The sequence below is a fragment of the Netta rufina genome (genome assembly GCF_964035555.1).
Source record: "Netta rufina genome assembly, chromosome: 3".
Lineage (NCBI taxonomy): Eukaryota > Metazoa > Chordata > Aves > Anseriformes > Anatidae > Netta > Netta rufina.
The window spans coordinates 55,163,162-55,187,980 of NC_140125.1; positions in this window are offsets into that span (position 1 = coordinate 55,163,162).

Sequence of the window (24,819 nt, forward strand, 5' to 3'; positions counted from 1 at the left end):
ACCAGTTCCTGAAAATATTTAAGGATGTGCAAAAGCCAAAGTTGGAGCAAAAGGTTATGACAAAAATCTGAGAGACTAACCTCCCCCTTCCTATGATATATTTTACTCATATGCTTTATAATATGAAGAAGACAGCTCTTTGAGGGACAAATTCACAAGGACATCAGTCATGATTTTTCAAAGCAATAAAGAGCCCAAGGGACTTATATATGAAACAACAACTTGTGGAAATGTTATAGAAATAATATTGCTTAAATTATAGTCTTTAGCTTTCCTCTGTCAAGCAATGACAAACATGCTGGGAGCACTTCTGCAAATTAAGCCAAATGGTGGATGGTTAGGGTGGCTACTATCCCTGGGCCAATTGTAGAGATACATCCCACTAACTCTTAATCGATCTTCACTTCACAGTCACTGACTTTCCACCTGGGTGTTTCTTTGTTTGCTTTTGGTAAAAATTACAATTAAAATGATGAGTGGCATTTACCAGCATGAGGCTATGAAAGCCAGGTCAAATCTGGCTGCTGAAAAGCTTTTTAGAGAGCACCCTGCTGTACCTCCAAGAGTACTGTGTCTTGTGGGGATAGTTCCGGTACTGCCTTTTTGCTCAAAACAGGGTCATCCCTGACAATGCGAGAATGGGGTTATAAGCAACAAGGCAATCAATACTAGATGCTTTAGGGAAAATATCATTAAATGTTTTTGACAAAAACAGGATGCTGAGTCATCCCAGGTCTGATTGTAAGGTCTTTGACTAAATTTATTCCATCTTCAAGTCCTTGACATTTTCTCTATACTATACAACCAGGCACTGTTAAGTATGTACATTATAAATTTGATTTTTCTTCCTACTGTGGCTGAAATTTTCCTGTTTAGAAGAGAGAAATTTGTAATCTTTTCTAACTTTTTCTGAGTCACTATTATAACAATGAGAAAGTTCCAGTTCCTAGATCATTGCATGCACATAAAATATTCTCTGCTTGGAAAGTCATGCTCTCCAGATAATAAATACATAAAAAATAATCTTCTCTCTTTGAATTGAAACTGTTAAAAACTTAAAGACATTACAATAGAATACCACCTTGATTTTAATTTATTCTGAAAACTTCTGTTTAGCCCAGTCAGTGCTTAAATATTGGTTATTCTTGTCTACAAAATCATCTATAAATCAGCATGATGTGGTTTGTTAAAAGAGCAGTGATCTAGTCTGTGAAATCTTTCCCTGCTCCCAGTGTCATTGAAACATCTACTGCTTGATCTGTACATCAGCAATTTGCTCTTAAAGAGGACATATTTTTTCCTTTGGAGAAAGCAGGAAATTTCCCTAAGAAACAAGTCAGAAAAAAAAATGGGAGGGAGCTACGAAGCTCCTATTAGTCAAGGTTACTGACTTTACTGACTGCCTGACACCACTAGCATGGAAATAAAACTTTTTTTTTTTTTTTTTTTTTTTTTTTTCTGCCAGGAGAGTGCATTTCAGGCTTCTTTAGAGCTGTTGACAACAGCCTTTTAATACCTGCAGAGATATTTTCATACAAACAGTTGCATTAATGAAATTTAATAATACTGTCAGGACTACACTTCATGTGATCAAATCAAATCCCACTTCACCTCTGATAATAAGGAAATAAAAAATCCTTTGGTGTTTATTTATCAAATTCACCACCTGTTTTACACCTCTAGGAAGATGATATTTCTAATGCGTTTATTTTGTCGATTTTCCATCAAACTTACCAGCTGGAATTAATAAAAATAGTCAGGATTTATCTGAAAGAAAATTTCCATCATAGCTATCATTGAAACTTAACATTTCTAATATGGACCAAAAGTAGAGATATGCTTCTGGATGTTAGGAAGAATGGCTATGTATTTGAGACGACATAGCGTATTTTACTTTTTCAATACAGCAGCAATGATTTAAAAACAAACAAACAAACAAACAAACAAAAACCAGTTTCTCGTACAGCAAAGCCTAATCTTATTAGAAGAGAAGCAGAAAGGTGAGTTGCAGAGAAAATACAAGAACAAGAGAAGACTGTATGCAAACTGGGAAAGAAACAATTATTTCTCATTTTAAGTATGTCTATGTTATATCTTTACCTACTACTTACAGTCTAAGACTTTTTTTCTCATTTGTAAATGTTATGGCAAGGCCAGGGAAGAGAAGCTGGTAGGCCATGGCTTAGATGGTTGCATTCTTTGCTGGTTTAAAAAAAAAACTGGATGACTGGGCCCAGACAGTAGTGGTGAATGGAGTGAAATCCAGCTGGCAACTGATCACAAGTGGTGTTCCCTAGAGGTCAGTGTTGGGGCCCATCCTCTTTAACGTCTTTATTGATGATTTCGATGATGGAATTGAATGCACCCTCAGTAAGTTTGCAGACAACACCAAGTTGGGGGGAAGTGTTGGTCTGCCAGACGGTAAGTAGGCCCTGAAGAGGAACCTGGACAGATGGGCAGAGGTCAATGGGATGAGGTTCAACATGGCTAAGTGCCAGGTCCTGCACTTGGGTCACAACAACCCCATGCAATGCTACAGGCTTGGGGCAGAGTGGCTGGAAAGCTGTGCAGCGGAAAAGGTCCTGGGGGTGCCCACTGAAGTTCGCCTGAACATGAGCCAGCAGTGTGCTTAGGTGGCCAAGAAGACCAATGGCATCCTGGCTTGTATGAGGAATAGTGTAGCCAGCGGGACCAGGGAGGGGATCATTCCTTTGTATTCTGATCTGGTGAGGCCACACCTTGAGTACTGTGTTCAGCTTTGGGCCCCTCATTACAAGAAGGACATTGAGGCCCTGGAGCATGCCCAGAGAAGGGCTACGAAGCTGGTGCAAGACCTAGAGCATAAGTCCTGTGAGGAGCGGCTGAGCGAGCTGGGGCTGTTTAGTCTGGAGAAGAGGACAACAACTCTCTACAACTCCCTACAACTACCTGAAAAGAGGTTGGAGGAACTGGAGGTTGGCCTCTTCTCACAGATAACTAGTGATAGGACCAGAGGGAATGGCCTCAAGTTACACTAGGGGAGGTTAAGATTGGAAATTAGGAGACATTCCTTCTCAGAAAGAGTAGTGAGGCATCAGAACAGGTTGCCCAGAGAGATGGTGGTATCACTGTCCCTGGGGGTGTTCAAGGAAAGGTTGAACGTGGTGCTTAGATACATGGTTTAGTGGGTGATATTGGTGGAAGGGGGATGGTTGGACAAGATGTTCTTGGAGGTCTTTTCCAACCTTAATGATTCTATGATTCAAAAGTGAAATTCATTCCTTAATAGACCATATCTTAGTTAAAAGCTTTTCACTTGCTTTCAATCACCTAGTTTTGATTAAGACAATAACTGATGTTGTCATTATCCCTTGGAGGTGTATGAATGCAGAATATTAATGCTAGGTCTGGAGAGCACTGCTTTCATGCTGTGCCCAAAATGCTTTGTTGCTGGAAGAGAAAATATTGTTTGTCAACTTCTAAAACAGAGCTACTGAAGATGAATTATCATGCTGTTTTGGCTTTGATAACTACATAAAATATATTTTTATCTACTGTTCCTCATATTCTTGATTCAATATCCACAAACGAATATATGATGTCAAAAATGTCTAAAATATTCATGGGTTTAGGAGACTGCTAGTCTTGATTGAAACACAGCATGAGGAGGACTAGGTTGAATGTGTTTTCATATATCAAAGGCATTTTGATTATGAACTCTTACTTTTTCAAGATATAAGCATTTAAAGAAGGCAAGATATCCATCATCATTAATTTCTGATGCTCAAAAATCTATTAATCTTATAAATCAACAAACAGAAGTTGTGAAGCTAATTTAACTGTTATAATTTATGTATCACTTGAGGAATCAAAGATCCCAGAAGAAATTTTTAGCCTAAATACAACTGTAATGACTTGTAAAAAGTCATTTGGCCTCATCTCTTATTTTTAATTTTTATTTATTTATTTCTATTAAGCTGAAGGTCTTTCCCACCTACTTCAGCAAAATGTGCAGGCAGTGCAGCTAAGTAGCTACTTCCTGTTGCCATTCTTTTCTTGGATGTTTCTTAAATTCCTTTTAAGTTTTTATTTTTATCATGGGCTAGTCGAGCACCTTTTTGTTTAATATAGATGTACGAACCATCATGTATTGTTTTGCAAGAGAAATAATCTAGGCTGACAAAATTCCATCAGTAGCTAATCCTGACAGGATGCACAGAAGAGATCCTTTCCACTTTTCTTTACAATTCAATACCTCATTTTTTTTTTATATATATATATATTTTTAGATTAATTCTGGTGAAAGCACACAAAGGAAAGCTGATTAAAACAAAAAATAATACAGTTTTCAAGTGGTTTTCATACAGAGCTGGACCACAAAGCAGTTAGAAAGCATGGCATTTTCTGACTCTACAGACATAATCACAGAATATATTCCATATCTGATTTGCTGACTTTAAAATAATGTCTTTTTTTCTCTCAGTTTTCCTATGTTGTGGTAACATGAGACAGAAACAAAAGAAAATCAATTAGATTCCATTGTGAAATGTTGCAATATTTTCCTGATATTTGCTCAGTAGCACTCGCAGAAAACTTCTGGTTGATGATACACAGGTCCTGCTTGGCATCAGAATCTTCTCTGAGCTGGCAGGAATGGAAACAAAGCTAGAAAGAACACAGCTTATTTATAAAGGAGAATAACTAATAATGAAGTTATTAAGAATAATATGTTGAACCAAGATGTTTCTTTCTAGTATCATGTTTTGGTACCATACTGTGATAACACATAAATCCAAACATTTAACAGTGTAAATGATTTTTTTTATAATTATTTACCATACATCATTATACATTAGTTGGAAAAATTGTTTATATTGTAGTTTTCATTTCAGACAAGGACTGAAACCTGAGAAAAGAACTGAAGACATCTGACATAGATCAGAATCAAAATTGTCATTGAACAAAAACAGAAAAATTCCTGAAACAGTGTAGAATATTTGGTTTGTTCACACTTACATTTTTAGTGTTTCTTCACACTTTTTTTTTCAAAGCTCACCTATAGCCTGAGATTACAGAAGACAAATATAGAGAAGTAGAATACAGTGACTTGGAGTTTTAGGTCAGCCTTGAGAGACAAGTGGTTGAAGGAAGAAAGTACCGTTTCCATCTGAATTAGCTTTTCATTTCTGACAGAAACTGAAAAGAAAAGAGGTTGTGACTCTACTTTTACATCTCTTCCACAGTTCAAAGATATTTTTTCTTTTCTCAGTTCTGAAAGATATCATCTTCTGGATAGTTCAGTTGAAAACCACACTCTACTAACTTAATGTGTAAAAAATAGACGTCAAAACTGAGTTTTTTCATTTTTCTAATGTATGTGCCAGAAAGTAAAATAAAAATTTGAAGGTGTCTGAAGTATGCAGTTGACATTTGCAAACTACATTGTCCATTGAGTAATGAATTAATATTATCTATTCTGGTATAAGCATGCATGTTTTTTTAAAAGGTCAGATGAAAATTGAAAACTTTTTGGAAATGAAAGTATTCCAAGTGATATGGTTTTTGGACAGTCATTTAACGGGCTTTTTTTTGGAAATCTATTGTTTAATTTCACATGAATATCATTTATTGTTACAAGTACTTTGATTTATGTGGACTACATGCAGGGCTTCAGAATATGTTGAAATTTGAGAAACAACCTAAAATCTAAAATTAAAATAAAAATCAATGGCATCGTTTTTCTCACTCCATGTTTGCAAAAAATATTCCTGTATTTTATCAAATGGGAAAGAATTAATTCACTGATCAACTAATGAAGACACTTTGAAAAGAGGAAAGCATTTATTCCATGTGTTATTCTAGTTGAAATTGGTTTTATAAGGTTTTTAAAATTTCTGTGTAAACAAGTAAATATTTTTTAGAAAGCAACGACAAAATAAAATCAACTGCATATAATGTCTTAACAGGCTTTTTTTTTTTTTTTAATATTTTATTTTATTTTTTAAGCATCTGGTAAAATCCTAGCAGAATGAATGAAAACTATTAAATTCAGCAGGTCAAACACAATGGTCATAATGTTGTTGGATTATAGTATATGAAAAACAGTGACTCAGGGTCTGATGTGGTAAACAGAAATCTATCAATAGAATTACTTGTTAAAACTGGGAAGAAAAAAAAAGTTTTTATGTAAAGTTTCTCCCATATATTCACATTTAAGAAAAAAAAAATATTTCCTAGAACTTAAAAAGGAGTGTGTACAGGACTAACACAGTAATGATATGCCATCCTACTAAATCCAGATGATGTTACTGTAGAGATCTTATTTTGATAATTTTCTGAAGTGGTTTATTCTTTTGTGATTTATTCAACATTGAAGTTATAAAAGTATAGGTTATAGGTAAAGAAAACCCTAGGTTTTCTTTAGCAAGAAAAAAGCTGATCACACAACCCAGAGTAGATAAAAATTAAATATAATAAAAAATTGATAAATATTTTATGGACTAAAAATTATTTATAAATAAAATTTATTTATTCTATGAAATAAAAATATGGGTGTGATGGTAGCCAGTTACAATAAATAATAATAATAAATAATAATAATAATAATAATAAAAGGCAAATAGAAGATTATGCTTTTGAGGATTTCAGATGACTTTGTGTTTTAATGAAAATATCAAACACATAAAAGTCCAAAATAATTAAATAATGCTTATTTACAGAAAAATGCAACAGATATGGAGCAAACAGGGTGGGGTATTTGTTGTTTGTTTTTTGTTTGATGTTGTTGTTTTTAAATTACACTGGAATTTGAAGGAACATGTTAAAGAGCCACAAATTCTTTAGAAAGTATTTAATTAACTCATGGAATTCTAGAATCATATGAAAGTTGCCCAGATGCATTGTTATTTGGATATGAACTTTCAGTAAGATGCTTTACATGAGTAAATTTCTCCTGATGGGAACATTCAGCATACTTCCACTTTGGCATTCATGTTACAATACTGTTTTTAAACCATTGTTAAGTCTAGAAAATGGGCAGGCTGTATTTTGGATTTATTATTTAACAAACACTTGGAAAGCATAACAGCTGCCTTTTGTCTTCCTGAAATGATGCCAGACCAAGAATCGTGGTCAGCATACAAGTCCTATGGATGCTGCAGATTAAGGTCCTTGTTATTTCTGAGATTCTTCATTATTATAACTATTTATTTTGGGGGTTTATTGATTGCACTATTCAAACACTGCTGTCCATCATGGATGCTAGAAATCATCATATACAAAATTTTGAGTATGTGAGAAAATAACTATTTAACTCATCATAAATTTCCTTAGTGCTTGTTATTTCTCGTTTGAAAGATAGTAATAAAGTAATAAATTATGCCATTGAGTAGCAAGTGACAGGAAGGAGGAACTGAACTTCTTGGTAACCAGTCTTGGGGAAAAGACTTCAGGATTTTATTTTGTAATTACTTAGCTGTGTGCTCACAAATGTCTGTGGGAGTATGAAAGTGAATGCAGCTATTAAAAATAGAGAGGGTAAGCTAGAGTCCCTTAAACTGCATCCTTGTGTTCGTGCACACACATAGAACAAAGAAAAAAAAAAATAGTCTTCTATATGTCTTCTGCTTGTACCCAGTACTTCAGCACTGTTAATTAGTCCTTTAAACTCTAGTGTGTTTTACCCACCAATATGGAGCAAGATTAAGGACTTGGAGTTCTTCCTTTCCACAAAGTCTCAAGAATCCCAGAGGCTTTGAGAAGCCATCTTAACTTTTCATATCATACAGAGAAACTCCTGAATGGCACAGAAATGTCATAATTGCACCTTTATATAAACCTTTCTTGCTCCCTTGGTACAGTGAGATATTGGGAAAGAGAAAGCTAATTAGCTTTGGCTAAAAGAGTTGTTTATAACAGCTAAAACCATGCTGCTCTGGGGCTTTGCTTCCTAGGCTTTGCCCACAATTCACCTTTGAGAATCTTCTCTTAACAATAAACATATATTCAGTAAAAATGACCTTAATTTCTGACCAGTAGAAAAAAAGAATTCTGGAAATTTATGGTGAGGGACAGGGGTGGGGGAGATAATGTACAGGCTGTAGGGGTAAAAGCAGATGATATGTTTGAAGACTTAATTGCTTTATTTTCATTATTAAAATTCCTGCCAAAATATCTCTCTAAGCTAAAACTCTGCTTTGGTTTTGGCTCACATTAAGTTCCCATCAACAATATTATTACAATCATTATGACAACAATATCTTCATTCTGTTGCACTCAGAGCAATTGGCCTTTGAGGCTCCAGAGGATGCTATAAACTTTACTACCTTTTTGTAAGGCACAGAAAAGATCACAGCTGCTCCTGTTTTGCATCTATTAAAGAGGAACTATATATTTTAAGTCTTATATTCTCTAAATTCTTGTTTAATAAAGCCATTTTTCCATTTTCTAACAACAACAAAAAAAAGATAAATGTTACATATTTCCATTAAAAAAATAAATAGTATATGTATACTGCAATTGTTCTCTTTGCCTACACAATATTCAAAGATATTTTGGAGGTTCTGAACCTGCAAACAACCCCATACATATCATATTACTTTCTCTTCACTTTCATTTAATTTGCCACCCCTCTTCTCAAGAAGAAATTACAACTTAAAATCTTGGCAATCTGCAAGTGACCTGCATACAATGTAGATCTCTACCATTGTTTAAAAAATGTTTTTCATATTAGGTAGAAAGTTCCAAATTAAAATGGAATATAAATAGAAATGTGTAAAAAAAAAAAAAAAAAGTGTTTTGCTTACTCCAATTCAGCTGGTGCAGGACCACAAGAAAGATTGTAGATGAATACTTGATACTTATTTGAACCAAACTGCAAATTGTTTCATAGTCTCTGGCTTGCAGAAAGGCACTATTACTAAGTAAATTGCACAACTATACAAAGAGCTTTAAAACTGCAAGAACATTTTTCATTTTTTAAATGTTCACCTGGCATGAATTCTAATTTTCAAAAGCTTAGTGTTGAACACTTACTGATGATATGAAGCAGACTATGACAGTGGAAGAGGCAGAAAGGGAAGATACCAAGCCTGTGTTTGACAAATGCAAAAAAGGGAAACAAAAGAAAACAAACAAAACAAAGCAAAACAAAACAAAGCAAAACAAAAACAAACCAAAAAAAAAACTCATGCACTGTAATGGTGAACAAAAGACAAGACAGAGCTAGCTGCAGGTTGTATGCCAGGAATCAACAGTCTGGTAACTGTGAATATTTTTTTTCCAGGAGATTAATCTTATATTTTTATTTCCCAGTTGTCATTATTTTCAGAAATTAATCATTTTACATCAAAGAACATGTTAATATATAGATGATTCCTTCCCACAAAAGCATACATTTTGACAGTGAAAATACCACAGTTTTAGTTAAGGTGAGCTTTTTTGAGCAAAACTGCCAGGCACAGGAAGGGTGCCGCAGGGAAGAAGAGCGAGAGCCATCCAAGCTCATGGGTCACCTGGAACAGCATGTCAAGTGACAGAGTTCTTTTAAGCTAGAAACCCAGTGCAACCACTCTTCTTGCATCTGCTCCTTCTTCGAAGGGGGCAGTTATGGGAAACGGACAAATTCTTCACTGCCTCATTCATTTGGTTAACACTTTTACTGCCTCAGAAATATATGAAAAAGAGGCATCTGTATCTCATAGAAAAGGAATGTTATGAACACTGGACTGCCACCTAGGGATGCCAGAACTGTTTTATCAGTTGAAAATGGACTTACATAACTGTATATATTTGCTGCTATCTTTTAATCACTCTTTCATCACTATTGAAAACTCTTATTGATTTAGGTATCTAATATAGAATTTGAATTTTCTTCCTGCGTTTTGTTCAGCTTCCAGGTAGGGATAGATTATTAAATTACTATTAGGTTATTCTTCACTACTTTTAAAGCAGGACACTGATTTTTTATAAATCAGCAATAGCATACATGTATGTTCTGTAAACAAACATTAATATCCAGACAGTACCATACCTATAGACACAACCTCTAAAATGGAGAAATAAATGTTTCCCATTGACTGTGTTCAAGGCCATCACCAGCTGTGTTATAAATAGCTGGAGATGGCTTAAACTCATACCCATTCAAACTGGTAAACTCCTCAGTGAGCAATTGCCTCCCTAGTAGTCCTGTGCCTGGGTATATAGAATCATTTAGTTTGGAAAAGACACTTAAGATCATCAAAAGTCCATCCGTCATATGTAGATAAAGTGACAATGATTGTAAAAAAAAACTACCTGCATAAAATCTTTTTAGAGAAACAGAATGCTTTTTCTCCCAATTAGCTTTTCTGACTTTCAAGAGAAACATTGTTTTGTCCTTGGTAAGGTGTTTGTTTGTTTGTTTTCTCTTCAAAAATAAGATGCCAGAGAGGTACCTTCTTGTTATCCATGACCTAATGCTCTGGGGAAAGGTTTGCAGTGGAGAGGTCTTGACTGATAATTCTCATTAGAGAACAAAGACAAATCTAAGAAAGATGACCATGAAAGACAGTCTTCAAGGAAGAAAGCATAGGTAAATAACATAGGTATGACAACAATGGGTGTTCAAGGTGTGGGAAGTATAGAAGTGAGGGAACAGTTCTATGAAGGATTGTTAGGTCTAGCAGACCACTTATCAAATTGTGAGCATAAGGGACAGTCTCTAATTGTCTGAAACAAATGTACCCAAATCGCTTGTACAATGGGATTAAGAAGCGAGGCAGATGTACCCGCTTAGGGACTAAATATTTATTTGAAAGGCCAATCAAAGGGAAAATAAATAAATAAATAAATAAATAAATAAAAGGTAACATGCAGGCAATTCAGAGATTCAGAGACAAAAATGCAAAAATGTAAGACTTGTTGAAAAGCAGAAGGAGGAAGCACTGATGATGAACAGAAAAGTACAACACATCAAGATTTAGGCTAGAAACAAGATGCAAGCATCTGTAGACTAAGGTAATTTCATTCTTCAGATTCAGGTCTCAACCATCTTAGAATTCCAACTTTTCCTCTCTTTTTCCTCTCTTCTCTCCTTTCAGTTTCAAGATTGTTGAAAATAAAATGGATGACGGAAGTATCCAGGTATTGACTAACATTAAAAACTTCCTAGTGTGAAATGGGGAAGTGTGTGAAGAAGGTAGAGAAAGATGTTATAAATTCTGAGAAATATGGTAACTAAACTGTTCCAATTTGATCTTTTGATGTTAGTTCATGAAAAATTACGGGACAGTTTTTTGTGGATGCCGGCCACTGCACTTGGTAGGGACTGGTAGGGATTTGGGACTTTCTGAACATGTGATGTACATGCAGTGAACCAATTATTGGACAGAAACAATCCACAGCAGCCCAGATTATTTCAGAACTGATAACAAAGGTCATTATGAAAACAGTTGACTGCATAGGAAAAACAAATAAATAAATAAATAAATAAATAAATAAAAAAGCAAAAATAAATAAAAATAAATAAAAATAAAAATAAATAAATAAATGCATAAATAGAAATGGGAAATTGAAAGGGAAAAAATACAAAAAATACAATTCCTAGTTAATTACAATTCCTAGTTAAATGTGAAGGGTTAAGAAATTTTTAGCTTGGACAGGGAGAATAAAAACATCCTACAGCAGAAAAAAAAAAATTCCCTCTGGGGTACCAAACAAAGAGATGAAGTTATTGGAAAAACAACCACAGGAGCTGGCCAGCATTAATTTTCAAAGCTAATAGTCTTCAGGGAGGAGAGGCATTAATGGCATACACTGAACAGATGCTAGAGATCACATGCTGCAGATACCTACAGGGACGTGTCTACACCCGAGTCATTCACCCTAGGCTCTGCTTAAGGTCAGAGAGAATTAACCATCCTCTGAAGTGAATCCCAGTGGTTGTACCTATGAATGAACCGAGCATGGACTGATGGCTCATTAAGCATATGTGCTTTTGTACGGGTGTACATCTAACCACTTTAGATTCACTGCATTGGAAATCAATATAATAAAAACTCTAGAACTATTATACTGTTTTCTTCTTTATTAAAATAAACAGCATATGCATGAACATCTGTTAATATAAACAATTTTAAATACTTTTGAACTGTATTGTCAATTACAGATTCAGTAGCAGTTTCACTATAGCAACATTTGCTGCAATAAATATGAAATATTATCTTGAATTTCAGAATACAAATAATAATATATCCAAAAAATAAATAAAAATAAAGTGGAACACTTTTCTTCTGTCTTCAGAGCACACAAACTTTGAAAGTTTTCTAACTCTAAAAACTTTCAGACAACTCTATGGTGAGCCAAAAACAGCTAATGATTTAACTTTACTCCCTCAATTCCAAATTACAAGAGGCCAAATCATTTGATTTGAAAGGGATTTAACAAATACTTAGCTAGTGATTAAATTTGTGCTTTAACTATCCCTATATCTTGCCATTGTGGAATTTTATTGTCTGTGTTTCTTTTTGTGGTGTGTTTTGTTGTTGTTGTTGTTGTTGTTGTTGTTTGTTTTGTTTTGTTTTGTTTTTTGTTTTCCTAGTAAAATTAAATTAATAACTCACAGCAAGCTGTACATTAACTTAATATTTCTCTCAGCTGTTAGTAGGCACTACTTGGACATACATTTTCTTCCATGTTACTTTTGTTTCTTAGAGATATGCAGGTATCTGATTTTAAAACTTGGTTGAAAAATTGCATCCAGAATTGATGCCGCCACCAGTACTTCACAAATGTCTTTATCCTTTTAAAACAAACGATCTCATAGTATTTTAGAACAGATATCCACAGTATGATATTTGACATTCAAGCTCTGCTTGTAAGGATTGTTTGCTTGAGTTGCAAAGTATCAGAAGAATGAAAAATGTGCAGTGAAGAAAAAGCTCAAAAAAGCAGCAGGACTTTGAATCTTTGAGGGAAAGGTAATGAGAAACACAAATGAGAAAAAACAGTAGTACTGCAGAACCTTGCTATCACTTTCTTTCCTGAGGGAACAAGTGCGACGCCCCTCAAGCAGAGCTGTTGGAAAGATGAGGCCATAATGATTTTTTACCTTGGTGTACTCTTAAATTGTTACTGTGTTACTCAGCAAGAAGATTGCTGCATGAAGCCAAGAGTAAATTAGCATATTTGCATTCCATTTTTCAGTACCACAGATAATCCATGGAGTATTGGTTTAGAGGGATGCAAGTTGGCTGCTTTGTGAATGCAGATATCAAAAATACCACACTCAACACAAAACACTTTTTGCTAACTAAAGCAGTGAATGAAGCCCATTTTACTGAAGTAAGTTCCTATCACTCCTTATTAGGCCAATTTTAAGCATATCTGAATAACTAAATATTCAAAAGTGCACCTAGATCTTCTGGAGGATGATCCTGTGTCTAATAAAGCACACATTGTATTCATGAAATTCAAAAACTGCTTGCACACAAACTTTTATTTATATAATATTTTTCTATCTAAACCCAATCACGTAGATAACTCTTGTGCAAACTATACTTTAAAAGCAAAAATAAAAATCTATAAAGCTTCACAAGAAATTATACTTGACAAGTCAGGAATGATCATTGTTTTTTGGAATTGTTTATCTAATGTCATTGTTAACTTAAGTTAAATGGTATTCACTGACATACATATTATGTTACCAATGTCCACTCTGCTATTTCTCAGAGCCTGCCACAATCCCTGAAGTCAACACTACCCAAAAAATACAGTATGTAATTCACTTTTGAACTGACTTGACTGACTTATGATATTGGAAAGGTACAAGTTACAGCTAGAGTCTACCACTCCCATGTATCCCTTGAATGTGAATTTAATTGTGTAATTAATTTTTTCCATTCAAATCAATGAACTCAGAACAATCCTAAGTCTGAAAATAGGAGGGAGATAAATATCTGATAATAGCTCATGAAATCACAAGCAGCTCGGAGATGAATATAAATGTCCAAGCACAGGCATTAGGGGCCATTTCAGTGATCAAGAAGCAGTTGAAAACAATCAAGAGGAAAGAGTGCCTCACATCATGGAAAATAAACTTTGCAACACATTGCCATAGGTTGCATGGATACCAAAAAGTGTATGGTTAAAACATTATGAGGATATGACAAGAAAGTAGAGATATGTAGGGACAATCAAATGCATAGATACCAGTTCTGGCTCAAGTAGACAACTGCTTAAACACAAACAGCAGTTCTCTTGAAACAGGAAGTATATGTCTAGGAAACCTAGTGAAATGCTTGCTTGTCTTTTACTCCTCCCTGAGAACCTGCTGTGGACCACTAATCAAGACAGTGTATAGGGTTAGATAAACCTTAATCCGAATCTAGCTATTCCCATGTGCACCATTTCCAAAATACCCAGTGGCCAGGAAAAAAAAAAAAATGAGAGAGAATGGAAATTCTTTGAAATTTATATAAATTGACTACATATGTTAATTTATCCAAAGCTTATGGAAATAATAACCACTTTCAGGAAGCCTGTATTTACTACTTCTCAGAAGCTATGATTATGCCATATGTTATCAATTTAATGGAACGGGTACATTTGGCAAAAAGGTATTTAGGGGGAAAATGTGAGCAAACTTAAAAGATAGATATTAAGCAGGTTTGACAGTAGGGAGTTAAAGCAGCATGAAATTAAGTTATGCTAAGAGGTGATTTTTAAAATGGTTGATTTCCACCAGAGCACTACTGTATTCATGTCAAGTGTCTTGTGCTCTCAAATGCATAACAAATGTAACTGGCTCCAGAGGCAACAGAAAAGATTAATAAAGTGGAAATGCTGAACATGGGGAGATGAATACAATTTTGATTAAAAGACCAACTGGTCTGAAAAGGTCAGGTCATCTAGCTCTTTAACACATAAAATAAAGTGACCATTAGTATTAAGAATGAACGATTAGAAATTGATCTTGGACTCAGGAACCAAGCAGAGTGCTTGCAACAACATCATAACATAAAAAACATTTAGAATTTCTTAGCCAACTAAAAAATCTAAGGATTTTTGTTTTGAACATTCTGTTTTCCACTCCTGAACCATGGGACTTCATGCTATCATCTCACAGGAAGAAGAAGCATTTGGATTTTAGTGGCAAAGCTGGAAAACAGAAATCTCTGCTAGGTTTCAAGGGTCATAGAATGATTTAGGCTGTAAGGAAACTCAGGAGTTCACCAACACCAGGCTGTACTGAAATATTCCACAGATATTCCACAAAACAAAACAAAACAAAACAAAATAAAACAAAACAACACTGCATTTAGCCACTTTATAAACTATGTCATACCATTTTCTGCATCTCAAGGGAAAAAACAAACAAACAAACAAACAAACAAAAACAGACTGCTTAGAGGACTGGAAATTGAAAACAGCTTCTATAATCATAATCTGTGGAAGGGAGAAAACTGTTGGGAGCATGAGAGAAGGTTATAAAAATGTGAATTACATGGAGATGAAGCATAAATAAGTCAAAGTTATTCACAGTTATTCAAAGTTGTTCATGCTCCAAGGCAAAAGGACATCCAATAATACTATCAGTCAGTGACCTTAGCTAAATCAAAAGGAATATATATATATATATATATATGTATATATATATATATATATACACACACACATATATATACAGGACATATACTTGTACTGTTTTTTTTATGATTATTGTTATTATTTTTTAATACTACGTTTAGCTGCTTTTTCTGTGATCTGCATGTCGAAATGTCCACACTTTGAGGGACAAAAGCAATTCAGGCTGCTACTGTCATTTTAGGTGTATTGTTCATTTAATGCTGTCATTGTCTTCTCCAAAATCTCCTTCTAATCCCAGCTCTCTCTCTCTCAAAAAAAAATAAAATAAAATAAAATAAATTCACAGCCATTCAACATGACTTGATGGATTTCTCAAACTTATAGTTGTATAATTTATTTTTTATTTATTTTTAAAAGCCATTATTTTATAACATTAAGATAACAGTCTTTTAATTATATTTATATTTTCTATGTATATATTTATACTATTACTATATTTGCACTGATTTTTCATTCATATTTTATTTCTAACACACTCACTTCTAGAATAAGTGAATTCCATTACAAATGTTTTTACTGATATTCACTGTATGATGTACTGGTCTGTTGATCTGATTTACTGTATCTCCAGGCAAAAACTTTCTGAACAGAAACTAGTGGAGGGTGTCAATGTTCAACTCCCTGTGAAGTTCAGTGGTCAAGAAGCGTTCACCAAAACATGGGAGAAGCCGGAAACAAGTGTTTCACATTCAGCTTGCCTCTCTTGAGAAGTATGGACAGACATACTCCTTGTATTTCAGTCAGAGACAACAGCTCTAAAGAGGATTAGGCAATGATGAAACAGATCCTAATTTCTTTCACCATTGCACTGTCTTAAAAATTGCCACATTATCCCTAGTACAGTGAAGACCAAGTAGGAGCAAGTAATTTTTTCCTATCATTGTCAAATAAATCTAAATACAATACATATCAGACAGAATTATGTCAGATATTGTAGTGCTTTGGTGTTTAAATTCATTATATTGAAATAGTCTTAAGCACGAATGATCTCAGTCTCCAATATAGTTAAAGACTATGCACAGAACCTCATTTATCTCAAATTCCTACTTTTAAATGAAATATTTAATTTGCAGATTTTGTATAGCCTAATAAATAATTCCATTTTTTGTTTTATCTTTTTCCGTTCACTGCTGTTTGCAGATGGTATAAAAGTAAAAGGAATGAACATCATGAGTATACACGAGATATAAAGATTAGTACCAATAGAGAACAAGATATGGACCAAGCTAATACATCCAGCACAGCACAATGCAGGGCTGTGCAAGAACACTGGCATGACTCTGGAAGCAGCATCATTATGTTCATGTGCCATAAAAAGTCTCATCCAGTGACATTTCTGGTTGTTTCAGTGAAAAGAAACAGACAAACCAGCAAAGACCATCTTATTTTCCTGAACAGAGAAAACATGCCTGTGAATTCTGCTGCCTGCAGAATGGTTGAATGAAGATGCTCACAGGCAGGTTAGATTCACTGCGTCTTTCTCCAGGTTTGAGTGACAACTCATCTTGAATGTGGATGACAGCCTTTCAAATCACCGCAGAATTACACAAGGAACAGCTTTGCTTTCCAAAGTGTTGTTGAATGGCATCTATTCAACCTCCACACACTGAATATGAATTCTGTGGTGTTAGTGGAAGTAAACTATTTTATTTTCCACCTATAGGTCATTTCTCATGCTATCATCTGTTCCAGGGTTTGCCAAAGTTTATTTGTACAAATATAATTAATTTCCATCACCAGAAACAGCCCTATGAGTTCCATAGGGCTCATTGTTTTCATTGTAATGCTTTGTTATTTTTCTTATTTCAAAATGAAGTGTCACTAAGTGACCTTAGTGGATACTAAGTATTATAACCAACAACAAATGACAAACACGTTTACTTATCTTTCCATATGGCTGTCTCTCCAACTCCTTCATTAATCTCTTTCATTGCAATGCCTTGTGAATGGTACATAAACTTGTACTTAGTTTAAAAGTATCCAAGAGATGAATCCTGCAACAAACTGCCATTGTGTAAATCCTGGGTAATTCTGTTTTGACCTATGAATACGTAAAGCCTAGAACTTAGTGCTAATAGACCTTTCCAAGCCTCTTCATGTGCTGTAGTATATTTTCCATAGGAATTTTTCTTTTTCTTTTTTAAATGTGATAGAATCATAGACTATCCTGATTTAGAAAGGACCCACAGGGATCATCTAGTCCAACTTCATGTATTAAAACAGGAATTATAGAAGAAAGAGAAACTTTAAAAGCTCTAGAATAAACTGTTTTAGGTTTTAAACTATATCTGTTGAATCATGGACTTATAAGTATGGCAAAATTAAGAGGGGCAACCTTCCAGGAGACTCCTGCAGTATGTTTTGTCATGCTAGAAAGTCTGGGGTTTTCTGAACAGGATTAACCACATGAATCTAATTACAATTTCATTAAAAACAAAAAACAGAACACTTTAAGAAAAACAAAAAAACAAAAAACAAAAAACAAAAAACAAAAAACAAGTATGTGAACAAATTCTATTACAAGCAAAACAAATTTTAGTTGTAGTTATCCTACAGAAGTAGCATTTGGTAATTTTGAATAGTCTTTTGCATGTGAAAATTTTAATAGTTTTTGAAGAGTCTTTAATTTAGTCTCATGATTCCCCTTGTTTCCCAAACATACTGTCACTAGTTTAGAGAGACATTTTCCTCATGAAGCAGACCAATCTATGCAGGACATAAAATCAACTAATAAATTCAAAATGCTTAACCTTCTTGACTCTGCTCAAATTAATTTATCACTTTCCACTTTCATTCTGCAAGCAAGGCTAAAGATCGATCATCCCCTGAGGAAATATTCCAGGAAATAAAAGAATAATAGAAATCTTTAAAAATAATAAACCATGTTGATCAACAATTATGTCAAATAGATTAAAAGTAGGGAAGCATTAAGGAGAGACAAATAAAACAATGTAAGTTTTTTAAGGTACAAACAAAAAGAAAGTAGGAAGCATGTGGTACTAGCCTTCACAAAGGATTTATTAAGTAACCTGTAATGGGCCCACACATACTAAGGTGAGAAGCAAACAGGAACCAAACTTTTTGATATCCAATATAATGACAAAAATTAGATATCCAACTCCATAAATCAAATTCACAAGGCTTCAGTACATGCTTGAACTCTCTGTAAATTGAAAGGTGGGGATCTGTATGTGATTATGAGCTCCATCACTCTAAATTGTGGAATGACTCTATTAATCAATAGAAAATGAATGGAAAATTGTGTGAGCCTGAAATTCACCCCTTTGATCTCATATCCATTTAACTGTCTATGCCCAGATGTCTATGAGGAATTAGTATTCAAAACTATTGTTTTATACACTGGTATGCTTTTGTTGAAACAACTGGTCCTTTTCTCTCTTTAGAAAAGCAGTAGCTGTTTCTCATCAGCCTATGATAACCCAAAAGATACGCAGCATCACAGCTGGCTTATGCATCTTAAGAACAGGCCTATAATCAATCAACATGCCTGGGAATAAGCTATAAAGTAGTTAGAGGAGAACATTGTTCAGTCTACTAAAACAAAAGCATTTAATTACTCTGTAAACCTGTCCAGGTACAAACCAGACAGGAAAAAAAGCAGCTTAAAATAGCAATCAATACAACTGCAGATACATATTACTACTCTGGCATTGGACAAAAGAAATATTAAACTGACAATTTAAAATATAACTTTTTGAACACCACATTTTGTAACAGCTTCCCAATTGGAGAAATAGACAAGAAAGCCTACCCAGAAAACCAATCCCTTCCTCACTTTTCCATTTCTTTTTTTTTTTTTAGCAACCAGCTAGTTGGTCCTGTATGTCACCCTTCCTTGTCAGGCTAACAGGTTCATTGAGGTTCATGTGAATGATATCTTCACCTGTACAGCATAAATCTTTTTTCTAAAAAAAAAAAACAAAAGATGAATGACTGGCCATCTATTGGTCAGCTGGGAATGACTATTAAAAGTTATCTATGCATTTTCAATGTTGTGTAGATAGACAGGCAGTGTATGTTAGGGAATATGTTCAGTCTGGGTAATGCGCAGCTAAATGCAGAATGCCCCAGACTCTGTCTAGTCCGTACTGAGGATTATGCTTTAAAAAGACTAATAATGAATGTGAAATTAAACTCCTTTCTAAAGTAATTAAGTCATGATAATAATAATAATAAATAAATAAATAAATAAATAAATAAATAAATAAATAAATAACCCCCCCAAATAGACTCTGAAGTACAGGTACAAAGAAAGGTGACTTTCCATATGGCCCTCACTTGAGTTTTAGAGAACTGTTCTGAAGTTCATTTTAGTCTGTTCCACATCTTTCATTGCCTTTTTTCCCCAGACTATGTATCATCATCAAGCTCTGTGTTTGCGTTTAAATTTTTGTTCTAGTAAATAAAGCCAGGGCACAGGATGGGAGGTGGAGGGCAGTCCCTGTGGCTGAGGGGCAGCCTTTCTCTCTGGCAAGCCAAATGGCCCGGGGCAGCCAGCCCCAGAAAAGGGGCCCTCAGCCCCCCGCATCCCTCCTCCTACTTCCACGTGAGGGAATCTTCCAGGCCACTCCCAACAAAGCCGCCTTTGGCCACATGTGAGCCACCCCATCACAGAGTCTTGTTGAGGTCACAGTGGCCACCACTGCCCTGTTTTTGCTGTGGACCCTATAAAATAGGCCCCCTGCAGCTGGCCCACCATTCACTGAGTTTCTAGGCACTCTGACAGCCAGCTTCTGTGGCACAAAGAAGTCCAGAAGCAGCAAGGCAAGCGGCAGGCCACCTCCAGGTGTGAGGACAGTGATGCAGTCCAAGGAAGCACCGAGAAGGATGGCACTTAATGAAAATGAGAAGTGTCATGGGCAGGGGAATCACACCTGTGGCACAACAGACGCTAGTGCTTGAGGGATTTCTGGTGTGCAACCCACAGACACTTACAGGCAGTGCTATTGGCACTGCAACAATGCGGGGAACAGGCTGGCCAGTCAAAGACACAGTGACAGGGGGCCTAGGTCTTCCCTTTGGTGCAATGGTGGCATGGGATGATGGCAGAAGAGTCAGGCAGACAGCCTTGGTGAGCAAAGGCATGCCCATAGTCTGGCACACAGTGTGGGACCCAGATATGGCTGTAAAGCAGATGGCAGCATCAAAACCACAAATGGAAATCAGCTGGACAGTGGCATGGGACCTAGGAGTGGAACTGGACATCCCCTTGGTTTGGCACCATGGACTGAAAACAGTCCTGATGGAAGGCATCCTGTTTGGGCAGTACTCGGCAAGGACTGGCTTGTCCTTCTGCCAAACACCATGGAGCACATGGAGGTGGATCCACCAACAGAAAATGTGGAGCAACAAATGGAAGTGTGTCCACCTCAGCCAGATCAGACCTGCGACTACCCCAACATGTCTTTGCTCTCTGCCATCTGAGCGCACCAACAGAGTCACAGGAGTGCCCGGCAAGCTCCCTACTCGTCAATCAGGCTCCATCCCAAGCATTAGCTTGGAGCCACCAAACACCATGGACATCCTGCAGGCTTACCTGCAAGATGTCCCAGCAGTAAAGAACTCTGTTGCCAATTCTCAGGGGTTGCATGAGTGCTTCTTTCCCTTCCCCTAGCCATGGTGCAAGCAGTGGCATCCCTTCTGCACAGAGCATCAAGGAAGAGCACAAGAGAGGACCCAGCTTCCTTCGGGCTGCTGCACTGAGGTGACAGGAGGAGTCTCCAAGGGTCACCATGCACCTTTAACATTTGTACAAATAGACTAAGGGGTGAAAATAGTAGTGTGTAAGCAATTATAGGTGGTTGATTTCTTACATTAGGAGTGAATTTCTATATCTGAGTAATTGGTAACAACAGACGTGGAGAATGCTGGAATACTCAGCAACTTCTTTGCCTCCATCTGCACTGGTAGACGGGCTTTCCAGTTCTTCAATTTCCCTGAACCTGTAGATGGATGCTGGGGGATCAACATCCCACCCACTGTGAAGAGCAGATTTGACACCACCTGATGAATCTAAACAGGTACAGGTCTATGGGACCTGATGACATGAATCCCAGGGTCCTCTCTCCATCATAGCTGAAAAGTCCTGGCAGTCAGGTGATGTCATTGGTGAGTGGAAAAAGGGAAATGTCATGCCCCTACTCTTCAACAATTAAAAGAGAGAATTGAACAAAGAGCACTACCCTTCAACAGTTAAAACAATTAGGAGACATTTCTTCTCAGAAAGAATGGTCAGGCATTGGAATGGGTTGCCCAGGGAAGCGGTTGAGTCACCATCCCTGGGAGCGTTCAAGGAAAGGTTGGACCTCAAGCTCAGGGACATGGTTTAGTGGGTGATATTGGAATAGGATGATGGTTGGACCAGATGATTTTGAAGGTCTTTTCCAACTTTAATTTTTCTATGATTTTAGAAATTCTCACTCAGCTGCAGGTGTGTATTTCAAAATACATGTTTATGTAGCTTCACACAATCAGTTTCACAAAATAACAGGTAGTCTCTAAAGGAGTGTTGATGCTCTTAAAAACTACATTTAAAACTCTTGCCAAAGGGCACCAAATGGTGAAAGTGGCTTAGTGTTCTGGTCATATGCCTGAACTGTGACATTTTGCTAGAAAATGTACCCTGGTGTGTTGAATGCATATTGGTGCATTCTTCTGAGTCACTTGTTTCACTTTTAAACTACTGTGATTCACCTGCAGGGTAGGCATAACAAGCTTATCCTCAGGTACAAACAAGTAGTAAAGGTCAACCTTCATTGACTATGAAGAGTTTGTAGAAGCTCATGTTGAGATATTCAAGAAGAGTACTGTGGAGATTTGGATAAGAAAGTCCCATTAATTTTCATAGCAACACAATACACACATTATTTAGGCAACTGAAGATCTCTCAGGCAAAGTATTGCCCACTGTGCCCTTGTTCAGTCAGTACCACTTCCAGTCTCATTTTAGCTGTATCAGACCATTATGCCTGGCCTTAACTCCCTTCCTTATTTCAGCATAAGCAGCAAAACTAAATGAATGAACAGAACTGTATTATCTTTTTATTGTTGATGATGGCAATGGTTTATGAGAAATCTCTCCTTCACACTAGGTTTTTGACATACCTATTTGGGAAAATGTAGGTTGCTCATGAATGCTGATTGATTGGATAGATGGTACCTTGAGCAATCTGATCTAGCAGAAGGTTGCCCTGCCTGTGGCAGGGGGGTTGGAACTAGATTATCCTTTAGGAAAGGTCTAGATCTTATCCTTCAGGAAAGGTCTCTACCAACCCAAAATAATCTATTTTTCTAAGACAAGTCCTTTGGGAGTGTTCAGATTTGCAGTATCACCCTGAAATCTGGAATTTTCCTTCTTATTTGGTTATGTTTAAGGGTTAATATTCTAATCCATGTTCCACACCAGTAGGATTCATTTGGATAAATTTTGTGATTCCTCTATTTCACATAGAAGCAAAACTTCCAGCTACAGAAATGGTTCTAAAAATCGCTTCTGTTTCAAAAAGCAGTTAGCTAATATCATCAGAATACTTTAGCAGGGCAAGTAGCTAGAAAATCCTTAAACACATATACACATACAAGTAAGATTTATACTTATATGTGGTGGGTTACCTTCCAGTTAAAGGTTTTCCATGTTTCACAGGTTGAATCCAGGTACAACTACCATGTCCCATGAGAACCTAATATTTTACTAAACACTTCAGGAAAGTAAATTGTGCATGATGATATATTTGAACAGCTGTTAGTGGATTTAGGAATTTTTAGTTTGTCATTTTTAATTTATTTTTTTTTTCTGATATCAAAGTGTAAGTTTTCAGAATTGTACAACTTTATTTAATGTATTAATTGTAATTATAGTTTCATAAACAGTGAATGTTTCATTTATTTTTGCAGGGGAACAACAAAAACAAAAAAAGTAAATGTATGTGTTTCTGATGGTTACACTTCCATTCCATCTTTTTTAGCTTAGCTGACTTAAACACAATAAAATATATACATAAATAATCAAGGGTTTGTTTAGTTACATATATGTTTTATTGCTGTCAAGGAGTGCAATATTAACAACTTTGCAAAGCTCTGTCATTCCTGTGCTACCCTCCATTTCTGAGACTGTCTCCATTTATAGCCTTTCATTTGAAGATATAGTGAGGTACAGAAATGCTCATTCCATCATGAGCCAAGGTAGCAGTGGAATAGGCATCAAGGCAGGTGCATCCCCTCAGCCCTAACCCCTGGTGTCACTGAGTGCACCACTGTGTTTTGGGGATTAATTTACATTTTCATACAGCACTGCTGTGCATATGCACAGCATATGTTCTTGGAGCAAGTGTTCTTGGAGCTCTTTACACTTCGGTCCCTTGGAAAGGATGGGGCTGAAGACACAGCACTCCAGCAGGCATTACACATCTCACCATAGGCAGTCAACCACCATGGTCAGAGTAAAACCAGGCCAAGACCAAACACAGCTTAACTTGAGTTCCTATCCCTTTCTTCCCCTGTAGCTCTGCTGCAATGATAACTCAGTCCTTACATCAAGAAATATTGTGCTGGCAGTAAATAGAATACGCAGTGTTTCTCTTGGGGGTATACACACAAGAAGATAAAACATAAAATGCCAAAGCCACCATAACACCCAAGAAAGCAGGAAATGTTGAAATCTTATTGAACTCACATACCAGCAATCACGAAGTATTTATATACAAATTTTCTTCCTTCTGGCTTTATTTTTGCTTTTCAGGATGGAACTGAATTTCTCCTTGTAACTCAGGCATTCTTTTTGCCATATGTATATGGCGTCCAGTCTACATGATGAAGAGTTCATGATATATCCTCAGATTAAAAACTGTTGACAGACAAACTAAGGGAGATTTCTGAAGAGAGCAGTGAATAAAGCTTATTATGTTGATTCATCTATCTACAGGCCAGACTGTAGCAGTAATTTCCTTACACAGTACATTTTGCAAGAAAACCTGTAATTATTTTCTCTGTTATTTGGTAAAATAATCACTGCAGAAGTGCCTGATGCAATTCAACTGGGACAGACTGAACATCAGGATGGAGTAAGAAAGTAATAAAAGACAACACGCCCAGCATTGCTCTCCATGATGGCTTTCAGGAAGGATCAATACACTAACAGCATAAGAAGAAATGATGATGTATTTTCTTTTGCTCCTGGAAGCTTTTTCACAGAGAATAA